Below are 9,974 nucleotides of genomic sequence, written 5' to 3'. Positions count from 1 at the left end.
TCAGCAGGGATGTAAAGGCCTTCAACCTTTACTAACACGTCCTCTACTTATCTATAAGTCTGTTTTCTTGAATTGTCTGCCATCTCTAATGAGATTTTAGCAGCTTGTACCCCATAGATTCCCAGTTTCTCTATTTCAGAGAGGGGCATGAGGTTTATCCCTGAACCAAGGTCACACAGAGCCTTTTCAAAGATCATGTTGCCTATGGTACAAGGTATTATGAACTTTCCAGGATCCTGTTTCTTCTTAGGCAATCTCAGTTGATCCAGATCACTTAGTTCATTGGTGAACAAGGGAGGTTCATCTTCCCAAGTCTCAATACTAAATAATTTGGCATTCAGCTTCATGATTGCACCAAGGTACTTGGTAACTTGCTCTTCAGTAACATCCTCATTCTCTTCAGAAGAGGAATACTCATCAGAGCTCATGAATAGCATAAGGAGGTTTAATGGAATCTCTATGGTTTCTAGATGAGCCTCAGATTCCTTTGGTTCCTCAGAGGGAAACTCTTTATTGATCACTGGACGTCCCAGGAGGTCTTCCTCACTGGGATTCACATCCTCAACCTCCCTTACAGGTTTGGCCATGGTAATCAATTCAATGGCCTTGCACTCTCCTTTTGGGTTTTCTTCTGTATTGCTTGGGAGAGTACTAGGAGGGATTTCAGTGATCCTTTTACTCAGCTGGCCCACTTGTGCCTCTAAATTTCTAATTGAGGACCTTGTTTCATTCATGAAACTTACAGTGGCCTTGGACAGATCAGAGACTAAGTTTGCTAAATTAGATGTATTTTGTTTAGAGTTCTCTGTCTGTTGCTGAGTGGATGATGGAAAAGGTTTACTATTGTTAAACCTATTTCTTCCACCTTTATTAAAGCCTTGTTGAGGCTTTTGTTGATCCTTCCATGAGAAATTTGGATGATTTTTCCGTGATGGATTATAGGTGTTTCCATAAGGTTCACCCATATAATTTACCTCTGCTATTGCAGGGTTCTCAGGATCATAGGCCTCTTCTTCAGAAGGCGCCTCTTGAGTACTGTTGGATGCAGCTTGCATTCCATTCAGACTCTGAGAAATCATATTGACTTCATGAGTCAATATTTTGTTCTGAGCCAATATGGCATTCAGAGTATTAATTTCAAGAACTCCCTTCTTCATAGGCGTCCTATTACTTACAGGATTCCCCTCAGAAGTGTACATGAACTGGTTATTAGCAACCATGTCAATGAGTTCTTGAGCTTCTGCAGGCGTTTTCTTTAGGTGAATGGATCCACCTGCAGAAGTATCCAATGACATTTTAGCAAATTTAGATAGACCATCATAGAATATATCCAGGATGGTCCATTCTGAAAGCATGTCAGAAGGACACTTTTTGGTCAGTTCCTTGTATCTCTCCCAAGCTTCATAGAGGGATTCACCTTCTTTCTGTTTGAAGGTTTGAACATCCACTCTAAGCTTACTAAGCTTTTGAGGAGGAAAGAACTTGGCTAAGAAAGCCTTGACCGTTCTGCTGCATTAGAGAAACTAATTGAGGTTTCAGCTCAAAATTGTTTGCTCCAATGGTAGGAATGGAGATGCTTCTTCCATGTAAATTGGAATTAGGTGCAGTAAAGTCACCAAGCATTCTCCTTGCATTATTGTTGTTGGGTTCGGCTGCCATCTCCTTTACTTGTTCGAAATTTTCAATTTAGCTTCTCTTAGTTTCCTCTTCAGAGTCTTTTCAGGTTCTGGATCAGCTTCAACAAAAATGCCTTTTTCCTTGTTCCTGCTCATAAGAAAGAGAAGAGAACAAGAAAAGAAGAGGAATCCTCTATGTCACAGTAAAGAGGTTCCTTATTGTTAGTAGAAGAAGAAAAGGAATAGGGGTGAAGAAGAATGCAGAATCCAAACACAAAGGTAAGGATAGGAGCAATGATGTGAGATGAAGAGAAGTGTTAGTAGATGAATAAATAATTAGAAGGAGATGGGGGAGAAGGATTTTTGAAAATTATTTTTGAAAAAGGGTTAGTGATTTTCGAAAATAGTTTTTGAAAAAGATGGTAGTTTTCGAAAATTAAAATCAAAAATTAAAATAATTAGTTAATTAAAAAGAAATTTTGAAAAAGAGGGGAGATATTTTCAAAAATTAGAGAGAGAGAGTTAGTTAGGTGGTTTTGAAAAAGATAAGAAATAAACAAAAAGTTAGTTAGTTAGTTGAAACAAATTTTGAAAAGATAAGAAGTTAGGAAGTTAGAAAAGATATTTTGAAATCAAATTTTTGAAAAAGATAAGATAAGAAGATATTTTTGAAAAGATATGATTGAAATTAGTTTTTGAAAAAGATTTGATTTTTAAAATCACAATTAATGACTTGATTCACAAGAATTCATAAGATATGATTCTAGAACTTAAATTTTGAATCTTTCTTAACAAGCAAGTAACAAACTAGAAATTTTTGAATCAAAACATTAATTGATGATGTTATTTTCGAAAATTATGTGATAAAGATAAGAAAAAGATTTTTGAAAAAGATTTTTAAAATTTTCGAAAATAACTAAGAAAAATGAAAAAGATTTGATTTTTGAAAAAGATTTTGAAAAAGATAAGATTTTTAAATTGAAAATTTGATTTGACTCATAAAAACAACTAGATTTTAAAAATTTTTGAAAAAGTCAAATCTAATTTTCGAAATTTTAAGAGAGAAAAAGGGGAAGATATTTTTTGATTTTTGAATTTTTATGATGAGAGAGAAAAACAACAAAAAATGATGCAATGCATGAAGATTTTGGATCAAAACAATGAATGCATGCAAGAATGCTATGAATGTCAAGATGAACACCAAGAACACTTTGAAGATCATGATGAACATCAAGAACATATTTTTGAAAATTTTTATATGCAAAGAAAACATGCAAGACACCAAACTTAGAAATCTTTCATGTTTAGACTCTATGGATACAAAAATGCACATGAAAAACAAGAAAAGATGCAAAACAAGAAAACATCAAGATCAAACAAGAAGACTTACCAAGAACAACTTGAAGATCATGAAGAACACTATGAATGCATGAATTTTCGAAAAATGCAAGATGAACATGCAATTGACACCAAACTTAAAATCTGGCTCAGGACTCAAACAAGAAACACAAAATATTTTTTGGTTTTTATGATTTTCTAATTTTTTTTTTGGTATTTTTCGAAAATTATTTGTGAAAAAGAAAAAATAAGGATTCCAAAATTTTTAATATGAATTCTAGGAATCTTGCAATCTTAGTCTAAAGCTCCAATCTGAGGGTTAGACATGACTTAATAGCCAGTCAAGCTTTAGAAGATATAGATACCTCTCATGTATACAACAGCTGATATTTCATCCAACTTCATATACTTATAAGTGGAAGCCTCAGTCCAAAAGAATTTAGACATGGCTTTACAGCCAGCCAGGCTTCAACATGCTTCATGAAACACTAGAATTCATTCTTAAAAATTCTGAAGAAAAATATATTTTTGAAAGTTTTTTTTTTGAAAATTTTTTTTTGAAAACAAAATAAGAAGAAAATTACCTAATCTGAGCAACAGGATGAACCGTCAGTTGTCCAAACTCGAACAATCCCTGGCAACGGCGCCAAAAACTTGGTGCACGAAATTGTGATCTCTGGTAATGGCTCCAAAAACTTGGTGCTCTAATCTCAATTCATAATTTGTCACAACTTCGATACAACTAACCAGCAAGTGCACTGGGTCGTCCAAGTAATATTTGGGTGGGAAATTGATTTGGAATTTTGAAGGTAGGTGGAGTTTATGAGGTAGGTTTATGGGGAAGAGTGGATGGATGTGAGTGGTGAAGTGGTGATAGGGAAGAGAGATTGAGGTGATTGGTGATCGTCTGGAGGCATCACCCTTGTCGTTGGTTGCGCCCTATTCCTCTCTGTGAAAATGGTCCAATGCGCTGTCACTGCATGGCTAATCATCTGGAGGTTCTCAATCATACTGGAATAGGATTTACTATCCTTTTGCGTCTGTCACTACGTCCAGCACTCGCGAGTTTGAAGTTCGTCACAGTCATTCAATCCCAGAGTCCTACTTTGAATACCACAGACAAGGTTTAGACTTTCCGGACTCTCATGAATGCCGCCATCAATCTAGCTTATACCACGAAGATTCTGATTAAGAGATCCAAGAGATACTCATTCAATCTAAGGTAGAACGGAAGTGGTTGTCAGGCACGCGTTCATAGGGAATGATGATGATTGTCACGTTCATCACATTCAGGTTGAAGTGCGAATGAATATCTTAGAAGCGGAATAAGTTGAATTGAATAGAAAAACAATAGTACTTTGCATTAATCTTTGAGGAACAGCAGAGCTCCACACCTTAATCTATGGAGTGTAGAAACTCTTCCGTTAAAAATACATAAGTGAAAGGTCCAGGCATGGCCGAATGGCCAGCCCCTAAACGTGATCAATAGATCAAAATATAATCCAAAGATGATCCAAAGATGATCCAAAGATGTCTAATACAATAGTAAAAAGTCCTATTTATACTAAACTAGTTACTAGGGTTTACAGAAGTAAGTAATTAATGCATAAATCCACTTCCGGGGCCCACTTGGTGTGTGCTTGGGCTGAGCTTGAAGTCTACACGTGGAGAGGTCATTCTTGGAGTTGAACGCCAGCTTTTGGACGTTGAACTCCACTTTGCAACTTGTTTCTGGCGCTGGATGCCAGAATTAGGCAGAGAGCTGGCGTTGAACGCCAGTTTGCGTCATCTAAACTTGGGCAAAGTATGGACTATTATATATTGCTGGAAAGCTCTGGATGTCTACTTTCCAACGCAATTAGAAGCGCGCCATTTTAAGTTCTGTAGCTCCAGAAAATCTACTTTGAGTGCAGGGAGGTCAGAATCCAACAGCATCAGTAGTCCTTCTTCAACCTCTGAATCTGATTTTTGCTCAAGTCCCTCAATTTCAGCCAGAAAGTACCTAAAATCATAGAAAAACACACAAACTCATAGTAAAGTCCAGAAATGTGAATTTAACATAGAAACTAATGAAAACATCCCTAAAAATAACCAGATTCTACTAAAAACAATGCCAAAAAGCGTATAAATTATCCGCTCATCAATAGCCATGATATATAGAAGCGGTAATGCAACTAGGTTTACCTCCTTGCGAAGTATCTTGAGTGAATCTCCAACAAAACTGAGCTTTTCCAGGTCAATTGGATGCAGAGCCTTTAGTCCCTCCTCAGAACGTATTGGGGACTGAATAACAGGACCCCTTACGTCTTCAATGTCGAATTCGACCCCAAATGCAGGAAGAGGCGTAAGGATGTCAGAGAAAATGATCACTCCATCAGGCCTAAAGGCGTTCCAAGGCTACAAAGAAATTTCCACTATGAGATTAGTTGTCTCCGACCTCTCTCGAAAGGATGGATATTTCTCAGCAAGCTTTCTGTAAACAGCCATGTACCTTCCCGCCTAGCGCATCATCTATGCTGATGGCCAACTAACAGGTTCTCCTCTAGTAGCCTTCACCAGCAGAGGATCTGAAGACAAAATCACCACAAAAATCATGAATTTCTCTTGCTTAAATGAAAAAGACTCAAAAATACCTGAATTACCCTCTCCTAGAACCCTATAACAATTTGCACCACTATCTAAAGCAACAAATTTGTTAAAACTGAATGCTATTAGGAACCAGCAACGTCACCTTTATTATCACACAGATAAAGTAGCTACATTACCACTTCAAAAAATAAATGAACTGAAAGAAAAATAAAAAAGAAAAAGAAGCTAAATTGAACAAAATGAAGAGCATAATGAGAAGAAGGAAAAACTATGGTACCGGAAGAAGAGGCAGAGCAAGTGACGGAGAAGTGCGGTTTTGGGTTGAAAGGGAGTGAAAGTGTAGCGTTTAAGGAATTAGAATGTGGAAACAAAGTAAAAGAAAAGAACAAATTGAGGTTACAACTTGTACCTGAAAGGAGCTTTTGAAGAGTAGCACAAGCTTCCTTCCACGCTGGCCTTTCAAGGATACAAACTTATTTAAATTTGGATGTTTCAATTACAAACACAACATGGAAACTAATTATTGTCCTATGCAAGAATTTAGCCATATACTCGACCATTAAAAAAACTTCTCATCATCAGATTGCACAAGCAGCGGTAGATTCAAAGGAAAAAATGCACAAATTATTGTCCTATGCAATGAATATGAAAGTAAAAGAACTAAACCACAATGTCAAGCTACTAATAATAATGAATAACTGACCTTTGCCAATGATCAGACCAAGCTGCTTCAAGGTAAGTGTATGTCCAGTTTGGTGAAATTGAGTATGAGGGCAATTGGAATCAAAACAAAATCAGAGCAGCATTACCAGAGAACCAGTTACATACTAAATCAATCTTAAAATCAAAATAAAATCATAACAGCATTTCCAAATAACCAGTTACCAAATCAACATCAGAACAGCATTATACCAAATCAACATTAAAATCAATATTAGGCAACAGCAAAGTAACTAGCAGGGTAAAGCTCACCAGGACAGTGGCGAGTTGTAGCAGAAACAGAGTGGCGATCCAGACACCAACGGCGGCACACAGCTCAACGGCGACGGCGAACCCAGCCCCACCAGCGACGGCTTGGCAGCAACAGAGGCAACCTCCTCCTCCCTCATTGTGTTTCTCTCTCTGCACGAACCCTTTCTCTCTCTTCGAGCTCCTCAGTGGCGGCAGTGATGGGAGGTGCGACGGCGACCACGAGCTCGACGGTCAGGACCTTCAGCAGCGGTGATGGAGTCTTCGACGATGGTGGCTACTTCTCCTCTCTCGCGCGCACTCTTCTCCGTCACCACACCCTCCGGTTCACGCGACGATGGCGGCTGCTCCACGAAACGGCGGCGACAGGCGGGCAGGGCGTAGCAACGGCGCGCTCTTCTCCCTCTCCTTCCCTTCTTCATCCCTGATTCCCCCTTCTGTTTTTTTCGTTTTCTTTCTTTCCCCCTTTCCTTCTGTTTCTTGTTCTGTTTCGTTTTTCTGTATGTGTTTAGGGATTCACGGTAACAAATTTAGGAATTTTTTAAAATTAGGGTTTTATTTGGTAATTTTAGAATTATGGTAAAATATATGAATAATATAATTATTTTATAAAATATTTGAGATAAAATAATAATTTATAATTTAAATTTAATATTGTAAAAATTATTTTTAAAATGTATAAAATTTTATTCATCAATATATCAATGAGCTAAAATAATTATTTATAATTTAAATTATAAATAAATATATTAATCACATTTTATAAAATACATTTTTAAACTCAAATAGTCAAAGAGAACGGTTTTATTTTGTTGCTATAATGTAATGAAAAATTGAACTTCATCAGCAACACTGTAAAAACTGTTGTCTGAAACCATCTAATAGAACTGTTTTAAAGTGTAGCATTTTGGCAACAGTTTTATGCGTTTCTTTTGTACAATTATTTAAACAACAATAAAAAAGCGTTGCTTAAAAACAAATCATAGTAACGGTTATAAAACTGTTCTTTAAAAAAGTCTAAGAGAACGGTTTTAATTTGTTGCTATAAAATAATGAAAAATTGAATTCAACAGTAACACTACAAAAAACCGTTGTCTAAAACTATCTTAGAGAACGGTTTTAAGGCGTTGCAAAATTTAGCGTTGCTAAAGCCCATATTTGTTGTAGTGATGAGACCATTCCCATCCTCATATTCAAAAAACTATATACTGGTGGTAGTGGATTATGTGTCAAAATGGGTAGATGAAATAGCTACATCAACTAATGACAACAAAGTAGTGATCAACTTTTTGAGGAAGAATATATTCAGCAGATATGGGGTTCCAAGAGCACTCATAAGTGATGGAGGGACTCACTTTTGCAACAAACAACTTGAGTCAATCCTCCTTAAATATGGTGTGAAGCACAAAGTGGCAACTCCATATCATCCACAGACCAATGGGCAAGCTGAAATTTCAAACAGAGAGCTCAAGAGAATCCTTGAAAAAACTATTGGAAGCTCAAGAAAGGATTGGTCTAAGAAGTTGGATAATGCATTATGGGCCTATAGGACAGCTTTCAAAACATCTATTGGGATGTCTCCATACCAATTGGTGTTTGGAAAGGCTTGTGACTTACTAGTTGAGCTTGAACATAGAGCATTTTGGGCTCTAAAGATGTTAAATTTTGATGATCAAGCTGCTGGGGAGAGAAGTCAAGCTTATGAGAATGCCAAAATTTACAAAGAAAACACAAAAAAATAGCATGATCAAAATATAGCAAGGAGATAGTTCACAGAAGGTCAGAAAGTGCTGCTATACAATTCAAGGCTCAAGTTCTTCCCAGGGAAGCTTAAGTCTCGATGTCTAGACTCTTCACCATTTTCAAGGTGTCTCCCTATGGACATGTAGAGCTCATGGAGGACAAGACACAGAGAACTTTCACTGTAAATGGTCATAGACTCAAGCATTACTTGGGAGACTCACTGGATGAGCAGAGAGTGAGCTATAATCTCAACTAAAGAAGGAGGAATGTCAAGCTAGTGACGATAAAGAAGCGCTAGTTGGGAGGCAACCCAACACTCTCTATCCTTTTTAAGTTCTTACTTTCTAAAAGTAGTTTATGACTGTTAAGTTAGGTACTTTTGATTTCAGTCTCTCAGTTAATAGTTCTTTAGTTTATTCTCTTTTGTTTACTGGGAGTGCAAGGTTGCATAATCACTGAATTGAAGTTGGTTGAATGGGCTGAGAACTAGCTAAAGAGCTAAGTTTGGTGTGGCCACTAACCCACTTAATTTAGGCTTACAACCATCTGAATGAATTAATTTTGAAAGTAAGCCCAGAGATTAAGTTTGGTGTGGCCACCACCATATGAAGTTCACATAGCAAGCCCAACATGATTCAAGTTTGAAAGCATTAAATAAATTGGTGGGTGCATAAAAGATGGTTTTAATGTGTTTTGAAGGAATTAGAAGGGAAAGGATGTGAAAGGATTGAATTTATTTCATCCTTATGAACACATTAATATCTAATGATGAACCCAATTTATTAGATGCAATGAAATTAAGTTTGGTGTCCCAAAGGACACTCATCAATTGCATTTTAATTGTATGTTGATAGAGAGAATGTGAAGAAGTTCTTTTTCACTAATGGGGTTTTCGGATTCTATTTTCAGGAGAGAGGAAGGGGCCCACATGATTGATGGCTCATCAAGCAAGGAGTCAAAGTGTACTTGCACTTTGGAACTCAACACATGCAGGAAGCCAAAAGGGATAAGGATTGGCCCCTCTTCCCACGCTAGGCGCCATTCCCCAAGTGGGAAAATATTGAATTGCTTTCACTTCCCACCTTCCAGACTACACTTCTTTCCCCTATAAAAGCCACTCACTTTCCCACCTTTCTTCACACTTCAAACCCCAACTTCATACGCGAAAAGAACCTCCACACTCTCCCTCCTCTTTTCTTTTCGTTTTCTTTACCATTCTTTTCCTTTTCTTGATTGGGACAATCAAGTCCTAAGTTTGGTGTTGAAGCAAAACCCTATTTTGCTTACTCTCTTTGCACTCTTCTTCAACCTTTCAAACCTCTTTTCTCACCCCAATGGCACCACCAAGAGCCTCATCATCAAAGAAGAGAAAGACCAAGGAACCAACCTCCGGATCCTCAAGCTTCAAAGAATACTAGTTCCTCTCATCATTTAACCAAAACCAATTTTATGGTTGGGAGTGAGAGGCAACTCATTCCGGAGGTGGGTTCCAACTTGGAAGGAATGAGCAACCAGAAATCAATAGGGAGATCAATAACAGAGGATGGGCACTCTTGTGCAACCCACCAAGGAAGGTGGTGGAGAGCTTGGTTAGAGAATTCTATGCTAATGCAGTACCACAACTAGGGGAACCCTATAGTTATCTGAGTTATGTTAGGGGAAAAGCCATTGACTATAGCCCCTTCAACATAGATAGGATGTTGATGGTGAAGCAAACAA

The 9,974-nt window shown here is 37.4% G+C and overlaps 1 pseudogene; it reads right to left on the bottom strand.

Moving 5' to 3' along the window:
* The window catches only part of LOC107631126, a 10,550-nt pseudogene extending 5,070 nt beyond the window's left edge, over positions 1-5,480 (bottom strand).

The sequence above is a fragment of the Arachis ipaensis genome, chromosome B01, assembly GCF_000816755.2.
Source record: "Arachis ipaensis cultivar K30076 chromosome B01, Araip1.1, whole genome shotgun sequence".
Lineage (NCBI taxonomy): Eukaryota > Viridiplantae > Streptophyta > Magnoliopsida > Fabales > Fabaceae > Arachis > Arachis ipaensis.
The sequence above is the reverse complement of the archived record's forward strand: the minus strand, read 5'-3'. Positions and strand labels throughout refer to the sequence as shown.